We start from the raw sequence: 14,076 nt of genomic DNA, 5'->3' as shown, positions 1-14,076 counted from the left end.
TAGTCATCCAGAACTCATGAACTGGACATAAAGATATATCAATAAGGGTTTCCATTCAGTATCCCAGACTAGGCATTGATTTAGCTGTAGTGTTGAATTGAATCCTCTTACAGGGGGTACTCAGATCTTCTTCAGCGTCCCTACGTGACACTTTCGGTGTCGGCTTCAGAATCCCAAGAGGATTCCAGACTGATGGTACTATCCGTAACCTTGAACCTCAAAGGTGTACCGGTGGAAACATTAGCCTTACTGGATTGCGGCGCGGCAGGGAACTTTATGGACACTCTGTGGGCTGACAAGATGGGTCTTACTCGGATAGTCCGGAAGGAGGGTCAGAAAGTGGAAGGAGTCAACGGTACACTTTTGTCGTCCGGACTCATCACTCATACTACCGAACAACTCTCCTTGGTCATCAACCAACACACAGAGGTCCTGCAATTCGACATTATTAGAGCCGCGCATTTCCCCATAATCCCAGGCATTCCTTGGATTCGTAGGCATAATCCGCATATCAACTGGACGGAAAATCGACTGCGTTTTTGTTCCACATACTGTTCGGTCAACTGTCTTCCTCCCGATATCAGGGGAGCTCAACAGTCGGTTAGGGTTCTCTCCAAGGATCATGTGGGTATTCACGCTCTTCCTAATTTTTGTGCCGAATTTTCTAGGGTCTTCCAAGAGAATCTTCACGCTCGGCTACCTCCTTATCGGCCAGAAGACTGCTCAATCGATCTTGAACCTAATGCACTGGTTCCATTTGGGCGCATGTTCTCTCTTTCTCAGGCCGAAAAGAAGGCATTAAGGGGCTATCTGGATACCAACTTGGAGAATGGTCTCATCCGACCTTCGAAGTCACCCGCTGGCGCCTCCCTGTTCTTCATCAAGAAGAAAGACTCAACTGATCTCAGACCCTGTATTGATTACCGGGGCCTCAATAAGGTTACGATTTGTGATCGGTATCCTATGCCATTCATAACCGAAATCATTGAGGCGGTACAAGGGGCTCGAATCTTCACAAAATTGGATCTCAGGAACGCATATCATCTGCTTCGCATCACCGAGGGGGACGAATGGAAGACGGCTTTCCGCACCCCATATCGTCTTTTTGAGTATAGAGTGATGCCGTTCGGTTTGGTGAACGCACCGGCTGCATTCCAGAGATTCATGGATAGGTTGTTCTCGGATCTGCTGTCGGTCTCGGTCATAATATACCTCGACGACATCCTGATTTTCTCCCCTAACATGAAGGAGCATATCAAACACGTCACCCAAGTTCTGTCTCATCTTCAGGAGAATCAGTTGCTAGTCAAGGCTGAGAAATGCAAGTTTGCAGTATCCTCGGTTCACTATCTCGGATTCATTCTTTCTGAAGAAGGGGTTGCCATGCACCAAACCAAGGTGGATGCTATTCTTGATTGGCCAGCCCCTACTTCGGTTCGGGAAGTCCAAAGATTCTTGGGATTAGCAAATTACTACCGTAGATTCATCTCAAATTTTTCAGAAGTAGTTTACCTGATTACGTGCCTACTCAAGAAGGAGGCAGTGCAGTTTTTCTGGTCGGACGAGGCCGAGAAGAGTTTCGGTTATCTCAAGAGTTTGTTCTGTACTGCTCCCATTCTTCAGCATCCTGATCAATCACGGCCATTTATTCTGGAGACTGATGCATCAGCTGTCGCAGTAGGAGCGGTTCTTCTCCAGACCATCCAAGGTGTGGAACATCCCGTGGCATACATGTCAAAAACTCTTTCTCCCAGCCAACTCAATTATTCTGTACTGGAGAAAGAACTACTGGCCATGATGCTCGCCTGTGAAGAGTGGCGCCATCTTCTACTAGGAGCCAGACATCCGTTTCTGATTAGGACATACCATAAGAACCTCAAGGTACTACAAGAGTTGGAGTGTTCAAATTCCAGACAGGCCAGGTGGGCCCATCTCTTTGCACAGTTTGAATTCCAAGTCTTGTATATCCCGGGATCACAGAATAGTCTGGCGGATGCCTTGTCACGCAAAGACTCCACCAAAGAACACATGGCAATCAAGAAGGAGTCCATGTTCAACCGCAACCAAATCCTGGCTTTCATTGGTTCTTTCCTTCAAGAGGTGAAGACTGCCCTAATTCAGGAAAGGCCTCAACTACCCCTACGTCCTACCTCTCCCTTTCAACAAAGAGGGGACTGGCTTTTCTACAAACAGAAATTGTACATTCCTGAAGGTCCTCTTCGCTCTAGAATCCTGAAGTGGAGTCATGACTCTCGCTCGGCCGGCCATAGAGGGGCCGAGAATACCCTTGAGCTCCTCTCTAGAACGTTACTTTGGCCAAACGCTAGAAAGGAGACCTATGAGTATGTCAAGGCTTGTCCAATTTGTGCCAGAGCCAAATATCGCCTGGGGAAACCTTTGGGTCTGCTTACTCAGGTCGAACTTCCTGCTCGTCCATGGGGTCTGATATCCACTGATTTCATTGTTGATCTGCCGGTCTCGGAATCCTGTACCTGCATTATGGTTACGGCAGACGCTTTTTCTAAGCTGACACATTTCTCTCCTCTTCCAGGTCTGCCCACTGCTGTTAAGATGGCGGAGGTTTTCTCTCGGGACATATTCAAGTTGCATGGTCTCCCCGATAAAATAATATCGGGGAAGTCAGTATATCTCGAAGTTTTGGACTGCCTTGTGCAACCGGTTGGGCATTGAAAGAGCTCTGTCTTCTGGGTTTCACCCAGAGACCAATGGTCAGACGGAACGCCTGAATGCGACCCTGGAACAATACCTAAGGTGTTATATAACTCAACATCAAGACAACTGGGTCTCTCTGCTTCCCACTGCAGAGTTCTCATACAACAATACCAGGCATTCCGCCACAGGACTCTCTCTTTTCTTCTGCACTTATGGGGTTCACCCTCGTGCTGTGTTTCCAGAGGTTCCCAGTTATACCAACTCCCCGACAGTGGAGGAGGTATTAGGGAATATCAAGGAGGCCCAGACTTCAGCCATTCGGAGTCTAGAGGTCAGCAGGCAACGGACAAATACCTGTGCCGATCAACATCGAAAAGAATGTCCAGCATGGAAGCCAGGTGATCAGGTGTGGTTGTCCACCCGGTTTTTGCCCAGATGGACACGGCTTTCTATTCTAAACTGTCTCCTCGTTTTCTGGGACCTTTCACTATTCTCTCTAAAGTCAATCCAGTCACCTCTCGCCTCCGGCTTCCCTCCTCTCTTCGCCGCATTCACCCAGTCTTTCATTCCTCTCTTCTCAAACCTTACCGTCACGACCTTCACCATAGATCTATTCCCAGATCTACCCTGGCACGTTCCCCGGAGCCAGATGAGTATGAGGTATCTCATGTCCGTGATTCCAGGTATTATCGCGGGCGTCTCGAGTACCTTCTGTCCTGGAAGGGTTACCCTGAATCGGAGGACTCATGGGAATCGGCTTCTCAGGTTCATGCACCAAGTTTGCTGACTGCTTTTCACCGCCGTTACCCAGGGAAGCCCGGTGCGGTTAGGTGGGGAGGAGGTCATACTGTCATCCGCAATCGCTACCGCGGGTGGCGGCTCCTTCCACGTTGGAGGCTGCAACCCGGCAGGTAGGGCATTGCAGTCCCTTCTTTGTGTTTGGTTTTGGGCCATTGGCCAATCGTAGCACTGCTGGAAGTTATCTGCCCCTCATTCCCGGCAGTCGCTGCATTTCAACCCCTCGCTGGCGCTCTCTCCAGCAGCTCTGGTTCTTGCGCTCTGTTTTCTTTTGGCTCTCCCAGCTGTGTCCTCTGCTCGCCTCGGCGTGCAGCGGTTTCCCTGCCGGCTCGTTCCACTTTCCTTGGAACGAGCTTCCACTCTCCTCCCTGTCTGCCGGTTCGTCTGGCGGTGGCTCTCCCTGCTCCAGTTTCTCCCTCGCCGATCTCCCGGCACTTTCTCGCTTCCTCCACCTTGTCTCGGTCGCTGCTTCGGCGGCGGGCATTTTTCTCCTCTTTGCTGCACTTTTTCACTTGCGGTTCTCCAGTTTTTCCCCTTCTTCTTTCTGTCTTGTCTCTCCTTTGGAAGCGCTCTCTTTCTACCACGCCAGTGTTTCCCAGGGCCGGTTGCTCCGTGGCTTCCTTCTCGCCTCGGCTGGCAGATCCTTTCCTCCTAGGGATCCTCCTCTCTCCTGCACCTTACTCCCATTCATCAGAGTTTTGTCATTTTGGACTTACTTCCTGTGGTCAACACTGTGGATCTCGTCTCTTCTTCCAGTCCACCAGCCACATTGGATCTTCGCCTACTTCTTTGCCAGAAGCCTCCTAAGGGTTTTTCCCACGTGTGGGTTTTTTCCCTTTTTTCCGGCCTGTTCCCGGAAGAGGGGCCCCAGGACGGCTGTCCAGTCAGCAGTCACTGTGGCTTCTCACCGAGACAGGCAAGTGCTACCTAAAAAAGAAAGGGACTACCTAAGCCGGCGGAATCTATGAGACTCAGATCACTCTGAAGACTCAGGTGAGGAAAGTGTCGAGGGACGGGAAGACGAAGGGCTTCGACAGCTTAAGCATTCACAGAAACTCCCTGTGCTTAGTCTCCTAGGAGACCTGAATGCACTCTGGTGTGATTGGCTGGCTGGCTGTCCGGCAAGAACAGCCACCCTGCTGTTTAGTGACAGCCAGGCTGGAATGAATGGGGGAAAACTGTTTAAAAGCAGGTCTCTGGGTCTTGGAAAGCAGAGTCAACCACTGGAATGAAAGAACCGAAGACAAGCTGAAGGAAGAGGACTGATGCAACTGCTGGACGACTGGTGAAGCCCTGCTGCAGGTCCGAATTGCCTGAAACTCCATCGATAGAGACGCCCTTCAAAGTTAACTTTTTCTCTTGAGTTTGGTGGGAACAACCAACTCGCAAGCCACCTGGACACCATCCCCATCCTGGTCGAATTTTGTTCAGGGTGCTGTTGAAAACCGGATAGCCTGTGGTAAGGAAACGAGCTCGTGCACTTTAAGGCACTCACACCTTAAACCAATGTTTTGCTAAGCTTGTGGTCTCATCCTTGGGCAGTGAAGGAACATCCAGACGTCCTCCTTCTTGTCCCCACGACTGAAGCTCAGGAACAGCGAGATCTGCTCGAACTGCCAGGAACAACTGCCTCAGCTACAGCTCTTCTTCACTTCTAAGTTACTGTGCAAACGAGGTCCGGAAATCTTTTCGGCCATGGTGAAAGTTTGTGATACTTTCCCGACTTTGAAGGCTTGTCCTTCCCTAAACATTCGTCTAACTTTTCGCCTAGCCAAACTCTTCTAAGATCCATGGCAAAGACTTAACTGTTTACTAACAGAACTGTGCTATCCAATACAAAGACTCTGAACCATTGACTTTGGCCCAGGCCTATGAACTGAATTGCTGGTTGTAGTTTACTGAAACCCTTTGCCCTGTCTATGAAAGTATTTGTGCTTCTGATTCTTATAACCTTGTCTTTTTATCCCTTTGAAAAGTATCTGAAGAGCCATTTTGCTCCCACTTCAGGGGAGCTGAACTTGTTCAGTAACGTATTGGTTGTGTATTTGTGCTTTATTAGCGTATGATATTGAGCTGCTCTTGCTAGTGTAATATTTTCAAACTGACTGTGTAAATAAATGTATGTTCTTTTACCAAGAAACCTTGAATAAGTGTTTGTTTGAATCACTGTATTTGTTGGCCCTGTGTGTAACTTGTTCTACTGCTCACTCAACTCTTGAGATAAGTCTGGCTGCTCACCCACTGCTACCACATAACTGTGTAGTACAGGCTTGTACCAAAGGTGAAATTGTACTGACACTTGTAATCTTAATTACGTGTAGTGTTCCCCAAAGGTACTGCATGTGATTCTACCTAACAGGGACTAAAGGTTACAATAGCACAGATAATGTGTCCGAGCCCCTCCAAGATAATCAGATTGTGCCTGAATGTGACACACATGGATGATTTGGCCATCAGTGTCACAGAAAAAAACAAATTAAGGCCCAGGGTCAAGGGTACGAATTCACTGATAGACAGAAAGATCATGGGGTAAAACCTAGAAATAATGTATGTCCAACAGACCATGATGAGTGCAAAGGCTGCATATACGCATTTAAACTGCCTTTACCCTGCACTTGTATAGTCCACCATGCAAAGTGAGTAAACGCCATTCAAGGCAGTATTGTGCGCATGGTAAGCGGCGTTCACAATTACAGTGAACCACTTGTCCCCCTTATGTAACTTGCTTGCTTGTTTGGCAGCGTTTAATTTTAATTGTACACAATGCCTGCTATGCAAGCACGACAGGCAGCGTGTACAATGGATCTCTATGGGGTCCACCTGCTTCATGAATGGGGCATGAATCCAGTAGAGCTCATAGGGATCACAAGCATTGGTGCCTGCATGAAAATCCATCCAGGCGCAAATGATAGCACTTTTGTTCGGCAGACGGAAGGAAGGTGGCGGAAATGCAAGTTGCATTCCGCACTTCCTATCCACCATACAAATGATTGAAAACGCGGTATAACGTTAATGGAAGGCAGTAAAGGCTGACACCTGATGTCTGCACTTACCCATGCACTTGCCACATGTTGGCCGTTACTTACTTATTGTTATCATCTTGTACTGCACTGTCCCTGACCCCTTTCATGCACTTGCGCGATCTGATTGACACCTGGCCTAGTAGGATCGTTGTCCGTCCTTCTTTTGTTCCCCTCCCTTGCCTCGTCGCGCCTTGAAGCACTTGTGCATAGGCGCGTTATAAATGCCATATCATATCATATCATAACCTTCCCCCTCGCCCCGATGGAACATGAGCTCCAAGGCATGGTCTGGAAGGTCATAGGCAAGTGTGGAGAATTCATAGACAGACATTAAGTATCGCAATGGAACAACAGTCAGGACAAGCGGTGACAAAAGAGGAAAGGTGCCCACAATCAATGGTCAAACAGACCCAGGACAAATGGACAGGCACAGCTTGCATTTGACTAAGAAGCCATGGCCAGGTCTGCTTGGTTGCCAGCTAGAATGTACACGTATGAAGTTGACCAAGACCCAAAGCCCATGATTAATAGATGTAAAATACACATCGATAATATGCGCCGCGCCAAGAGACTGTGCGCAGGTGTGCATTGTTCAGGCAGGGACTAAAGGTTGCAATAAGACACACAATGCACTCAGGTGACGTGGTCATCAGTGTCGCGGAGAAAAACAAATTAAGGAAGAGAAGGCAAATCCCAACTGCTTCCGCTCGCGGTGTAATTATTTTGATACTGTGGTAATTGAAGTCAAGTGTTTACATTGATTGCGAAAGCCGCCACTTGATCTTAAAAGGAGTCACTCAAATCGCCCGCTTCATCTCTCAGGAGAAAGCATTATGGAAGCTAGCACGAGTGGCTGGCATATGGCACCCCGAGAGAGGTCAAATTGACGTAATACAAACTACCGCCTTTTCTCGCGGTGGGCTCCTCCCTCCCAGTGGGCAGGAAAAGCGACACTTGCAGAGAAACACAATTATCGAAAGCTTTGCGATGTCGCTCGCACCTGAGATCACAGCCCTGAGCCTGAAGATAATTGAATAATTGCACTACAACCTTGTGGGTCTATCGATTGAATTACAAACACGTAGGAGTGCTGGGAATCGTTTAGGACACGCTTGGATGAAAGAATACATTAATAAAAATTAAAGTTATGTGCCTTTTTGCTGCCATTGTCTGCAATGTTAACAGATTGTAGGAACATTTCTACGAACTGTTCCTTGTCAGCCTCCTTCTGCTGGAGCACGAGTAGATCAAAAAATGTCCATACACATAAAAAGAAAAAAATACATTCTTTGAAAGATTACATTAGTTAGAGAGGTGTGTAGTCACGACACTAAAATCTCTAAAGGTGCTGCGTGTCACCTGCGGGTCATTTGGTGATGAAGTGTGTAAGTCCAGCCCTGCATAGGCAGGTGGCGGTGAAGGTCCCTCTGGATGATTTGGCAGAGATGTGGGTGGGGCAACTCCTACAGAGACAGGCCACTCCGTGGGCCATTTAGTGGAGTTGGGTGCAGGTCAGGTACTCCAATGGCAAAGGGTTCAGACGGTCACACTGATTTGGCAGAATGGGGTACAGTACTTCAATAGTAGTGGTGCTGCAGGTGATACCATGGTGTTTTGGGCAGGGTGGCCTGTAGGCCAAATCCTGCTATAGGAAGTGGTTCTGAAGTTAACTCTGTGGGTGATTGGGCTGTGGTTCCACTGCAGGGTTGCAACTAGACCAAAACTTCAGAGGTGAAGGGATCTAGCACCTCAAAATGTAAGGGCATGGCTACCTTAAGAGACTTTTGCTTTGAAATGGACCAAGGCACTGAAAACGCAACTCTTCCACTAACCACTGTTTTACATGCGCACCCCATCTTATAGGTTATAACCAAATGTTTTGCCATTACCATCGCATCTCACCATTGTATGTATGAGAACACACTCTGTAAACCTTTGACAATTGATATTACCAACGCATCGCATCCTTGTAGTATATGAGATTACACTCTGTAAACTGTTCTACACTATCTGCATAATGTTGTTCACCTAAGCAAGTATCCTGTAACAGCGCCATGATGCCGAATGGGCCGATGTGTGCTTTATAAATGCAAATAAATAAATAAATAAAAACATACTTGCATGGGCCCCATTTTCCTTTCTACCAGTGAATGTTTGTGCCAAATTTCAGCAAATATTGCAATCTGAAGCACATTTGGAAAATGACATTACCCAAAACTATGACAGGGTTAAAGAAAAAATGCTAATTTTTAATGGTACATGCCAGCATGGTCAAGCTGTGGTTGTGATGTGGTGTGTGGTTGGCTTGGTCGGTAGCTAGTTTATGGTACATGTCCAGCTGCATTGCAAAATAATCCCATGTAAAACCGATTGACACTGTAGTTGCAGTTAAAATGAAGATCCCAGGAAACTGACTTTAAACTGTGGGCGCTGAATTTGTGCCATGATATAGTGTCACGTGACACTGCATCGCTTACACTCAGAACAACTGATATCGCATAACTAGGCATAAAAACAGGAGAATGTTATAGATGGGCATCTATATGGCCAACTGTGATATTTCCAAAGTGAATAAGGTTGCGATCAGTTTTTGATGCGTCGACTGTTCGGCATGGTATATTAAAAATAACCACCTCAAAATCATTCTACCTCCCACTTTAACCGGCATTGCATCTGAACGTGGGACTCCAGCAGTGAAACAACACAGGTGACACAATGGAATGTTCACCACCTGATGATATGTGTGTACATTAATTTCCCTGAACACAGTAACAACTCACCATAGATACAGCAACACAACTCTCCACACTCCTTAAATGCCATCCTGATGAACACTAACACAATGTATATTAGCAACGTGGAGCAAACATTGACCAATGCACCAGACAACTCACAAATTATCTTGAACTTATACACCACAGACAGCCCTATTTGATCAGATCTGTGTACATCAGCATTAAAACAAAGCAACCTTGGCTTACACCCTCTGCTGCTCAGTTAGGGTACAACGTCCTTTCATCTACACCCGTTTTTACGACAGATGTTTTACCGCAGAATTTCTGTGGGAAAAAACATTTCGAAATGTGTTTGGGGGTGGGTGTAAAGACTGGAGGGGGGTTATCTGTCCTCCTGCCCTCTATATGGCAGAGTAGAAGCACAGAGCACCCCAGCCAAGATTCTCTAAGCGGTAGCAATGGACGAGTAATCAAGGCTTAAGTTCTCAGGAGGTCATGCAGGCTGGTTCTTAAGTACAGTGCAGTCCCCAAGCCCCCACAAAGGAATGTCCACACTCTATGTTGGTGATAACACAGTTATTTATATAAATAAGGTTCAGAATGTATACACAATCAATAACACACGTTGTGCTTTGGCAATACTAATATGATAAATATCTATAATGTCTATGTGGTACCACAGTTAACTCTTGACTCCTTTAAAATGCACCAACGGCTAACAGTCTCAATGGCATACAAATCAAATAGTAAAGTGACTGAACAATAGATATGAGAAGGAAGACAAGTTGGGTTAAACAAATGGCAGAATACTTGGTCCCTACCAAAGACACAGTCTGTGTGAGGATCCCCCCAACTGGTCAACCTGTAAATAGAATGTATCAATAGGCCCAGTCCATCTATTGTTTAAAATATTCTTGGTTCCATCTAAAAAGGTTCCACTACCCCAAAATAGCTGTTGTAGCAGAGTTCTTCGATGGGTCGTCAACGTATCCCTCTTGAGTGAACTCCCTTTAAGGCAGGACCCACAGGTCATCGAGATTCCTCGAAGAACAGGTGAACAATGTCATTGAGACAGCAGCTTTTGGCCTTTGTGGTGCATGTCAACATTCGGTCGTGGACGTCCTGCGAAGACAAGGCGTGCGGTGCACCTCGATGATGAGAGTTTGTTGCCGCAAAGCAGCGTCGGGTCATCAGCGTTGGCATCGACGATCGGGACTCGACCACAGCTGGCTTTCCGACCTTCGTCACCATCTTTGAGTACTTTGGGTGGTGGGAAAACCGCCGGCAGATTCTCCTCGGTTCTTTGGCGACCTCGACTTTCTCCAGCAGGACAAAGCGTTGGTGGTGATAAGCAAGGGAGTCATTGATTTCAAAGGGTTTTAGGCAATGGAGCTTTGCAGCTCCGGTCGACAAGGTTACAGAGGTCCTCCGAACCTTGGTCGACAGTAATGCTCGTCGACGGCCTCAACGTCCCAGTGCTTTGCTTCAGGATTCCTCGGCGGTCCCCGTCTCCGGTCGGCAGCCTTTCAAGGACTGACTTCCTGGGAGTCTTGGTGAAGGTAAACAGGTGCACGATAGTCCCTCATAGCTCGGGAAGAGGTCTCCTAGCCAGGTCCTCTCTTGGATCAGTTCTTGGAGACATGATAGCTTTTGGATTGCATTGAAGGAAAGCAGCAGCAAAGCCTTTGTCTTCCAGCTGGGGTTCAAGGTTAAGCTGCTGGGCTTCAAGGTTAAGCATCAAGTTTGGACTTCAGCTTCTGAATGATTCTAGTCAGGAGAGGTCCTCAGATATACTGTTCTGTCTCTCATTCACACTGCTGAGCCAGACTCAGGCAGCCAATCATTCAGAAGGGCATTCAGCAGGCAGGCAGCCAATCAGGCTCACAGTGCATTCAAGCCATTCTTCTCCATCCAGACACTCACAAAAAGGAATGTGAATTGGGGCAAGCACCCAGCCTTTCAGCAAACAACACTGCATGCATACCAGTTTCAGGCAGGGCTGTCTCATTCATTGTGTAAAACACTAGAAACCAGACACCCATAACATGAAATGTATATTGGTCACCCACTCAATTCACCCAGGTCCCACCCCATGGGTGTACCCAAAACATACAGTCATTGGGAAGGCTCCAGCCAGTCTGTCCTGGACTTACCCACAATATCATATGGAACATCCGCCCAACAGCCAGTCAGTGGAAGGGAAAGAGTCAGTGCTTCCCAGGACTTTGGGAAAACAAGGTAGCAGGCAATAGAAAGAAAGAGGCCATAGGGGCCATCTTGTCTCCTATCAGGAATCAACTGATTCCAATGGCAGGGTCTGGGTATCCCAAAATGGAGGATACTTAGAGCACCTGTCAAATTCAGCATGGAGCAGCCACCAGACCATACCCTGATCTGTGGCCCCCACACAGGTACCCATAACCACATACCACACTAGGGGTTCAGGGTTGTGCCCCCACCCATGGGTACCATAAGGGTATCCGAAGAGTCTGTTCACCACACCCAAAAAGAGGAAGAGCTGCACTGCCAGGAGTCCCACCTGGACTCCTGTGCAGAAAACAACACAGAACACACATGAAAAAGGAATACAGGACAAGGACATGGAGGCCCTGTCCCTCCAATACATTTCCAGCATCACTGTGGGAAAGGGCATATAAAGTTTATGGGGGCATTTGGGAATAAAAAAATAGGTAAATTCTGGCTCTAAACCCCGTCTTGATTTTTAGTAATACATTTTTTTAGAGCCTCAATAAAATGTATTACTAAAAATCAAGGCGGAATTTAGAGCCAGAATTTATATATCTTTCCACTTGGATATTTTCAAGCAAATTGAACAAAATGCACTAAAAAGAAACTGCTAGCTAAGCAAAGTAAAGTCTGAATTTTGAAAACTATGTGGATATTTTTTCCTGAATTAAGGAGTTACCCCTTTTTCTGACAAGCATATATTTTCTTTTGAATATGTCAGTCTAAAACTAAACCTCTCCTGAAGATCTGTTCTAAATTGAATAGGAATGATGAAACACATGTAGAGAGGCAAATTGAGAGATAATTTTGATACAAAAATAAATACATGACATAAACTTCAAATTGAAACATCTCTTTATTTCAAGTTGAAACCTAACAAACAAGGGAACTAAAATAACTCAAGTTGGCGCAAACATTTTTTTATTCCCAAACTTGCACCATTTTCATGGTATTAATGTATTGTGGGATGCATTGACCCACTAGGCTCTGCCCTGCGACATCACTGTGTGCTGCTTTCACCAGAAACAACAGAATGGCCATCAAAAAGCCCTATGCATGCTAAAAACCTCCGAGAAGTGCGCAGGGAAACCGGGAAAATAGGCTGCCAATCTACTTTGCCTGTGTCAGTGGTAGAACAGGAGACCACACTGCCAAAAGCTTTCATTGGGCTGCCTACGGAGTGAAATGGAACTACCTGAAAAGACAGTGCTTCATTGCCAGGAAAACCCAGAAGTGCTTTTCCTTGGCTGTTGAAATTGCGCAATAATGGTTCCCAAACATCAGAAAAGATCCAACATCCTTGTTGGGTGTTAACCATCACCTTATCTAAGGAATCCCCATAAGCACAATGTCAGGAGAAGCAGATTTCATCACAAGAATATCCACATTAAAGAAAGGTGCTTGCCTGGGAAAATCTGTCAGATATGGGCGCAGTACCGCTGGCCGCCTGTATCAAAGCTGTCATTTACTTACACTGGGTGTTTAAATTTGTACATTAAAATCAAATTGTGGAAAAGAAGAGACTTGCCATCAAAAGCAATATAGGTTGCTACTATTCAATTTCTATGTTTTAAAAAGACTGGAGTTAGAGATCTATGTGTATACTGTGAAAACTGTAAAGTGTATTTTAACAAATACAATTTTAAACAAAGTGTTTTAAAGTGAACTGATGCCAGCCACAGAACTTCAAAGGCAAATTCCACAGTGTGCCCCAAAGAAAGGTGCCTTCCTTTTGCCCTCTGCCCAGGAACTCTCAGTTAGATGCTAATGAAAGGAGGAGGAGATTTTGCTCTGCTTCTCTGGGGAGAGACAATAGGCTTCCTGGACTGAAAGGGAATGCAAATTCAAGTGCCAACAGAAACTACTGCCAGCAGGAAGAGAGGCCTGGATTGCTCTTGGCCCAGCAAACCTTGGGGGCGGGACCAGACATATATGTGTATCTGTAAACCACAAGAAAGTATCTTTTTGAAAAAGACTCATAGAGAACTGTGCAAAATTTGTAAAAATCTGTAAAATGTAGGTTGCTAACATGAAAATTCTGCTTACATTTTGAAACTACTCTGAACTCTGTGCTATGTTCAGAGACAGGACTACAGAAATTGTGATCTTGTAGCAATTGTGATGATGCTAGAAATATGAAACTTCACAGGATTATGCCCAGATGTCATGCGCAGATATGTAGAAAAATGTGGACAAATTTGACATTGGGTACCCAACTAAAAGCGTGAAAAACTGTCAATTCTGAACTAAAGCTCTCACTGAGATGGGACTCGGACGGATACTTGCTCTACTAAATCTGTGATGTAAATATGTATTGTTAGCAAGTTGGTTATATTGTAAATATGCTTTATGTGAAAAATAGATTTACTGTGCAGGAACAAAGGGAAGGTCCTCCCTGGATTGTAAAATACAGCATCATCATGGCACCAGAGTTATTTCTCAAATCAGGAGAGAGGACATTCCCTAACCAATAGGATTCCTAGAGGGTGTGCCTAGTATAATTCAACCTACCCACTCCTTAGGGAAATACATAAATAGGGACAGCTTAGGACCTAGAGACAGACATATTCACCCATGAACTGATTACTGGTGAAACACTT

Source organism: Ambystoma mexicanum, chromosome 1p (genome assembly GCF_040938575.1).
Source record: "Ambystoma mexicanum isolate Mex_15411 chromosome 1p, UKY_AmexF1_1, whole genome shotgun sequence".
Taxonomy (NCBI): Eukaryota; Metazoa; Chordata; class Amphibia; order Caudata; family Ambystomatidae; genus Ambystoma; species Ambystoma mexicanum.
This window is presented reverse-complemented; position numbering follows the sequence as displayed.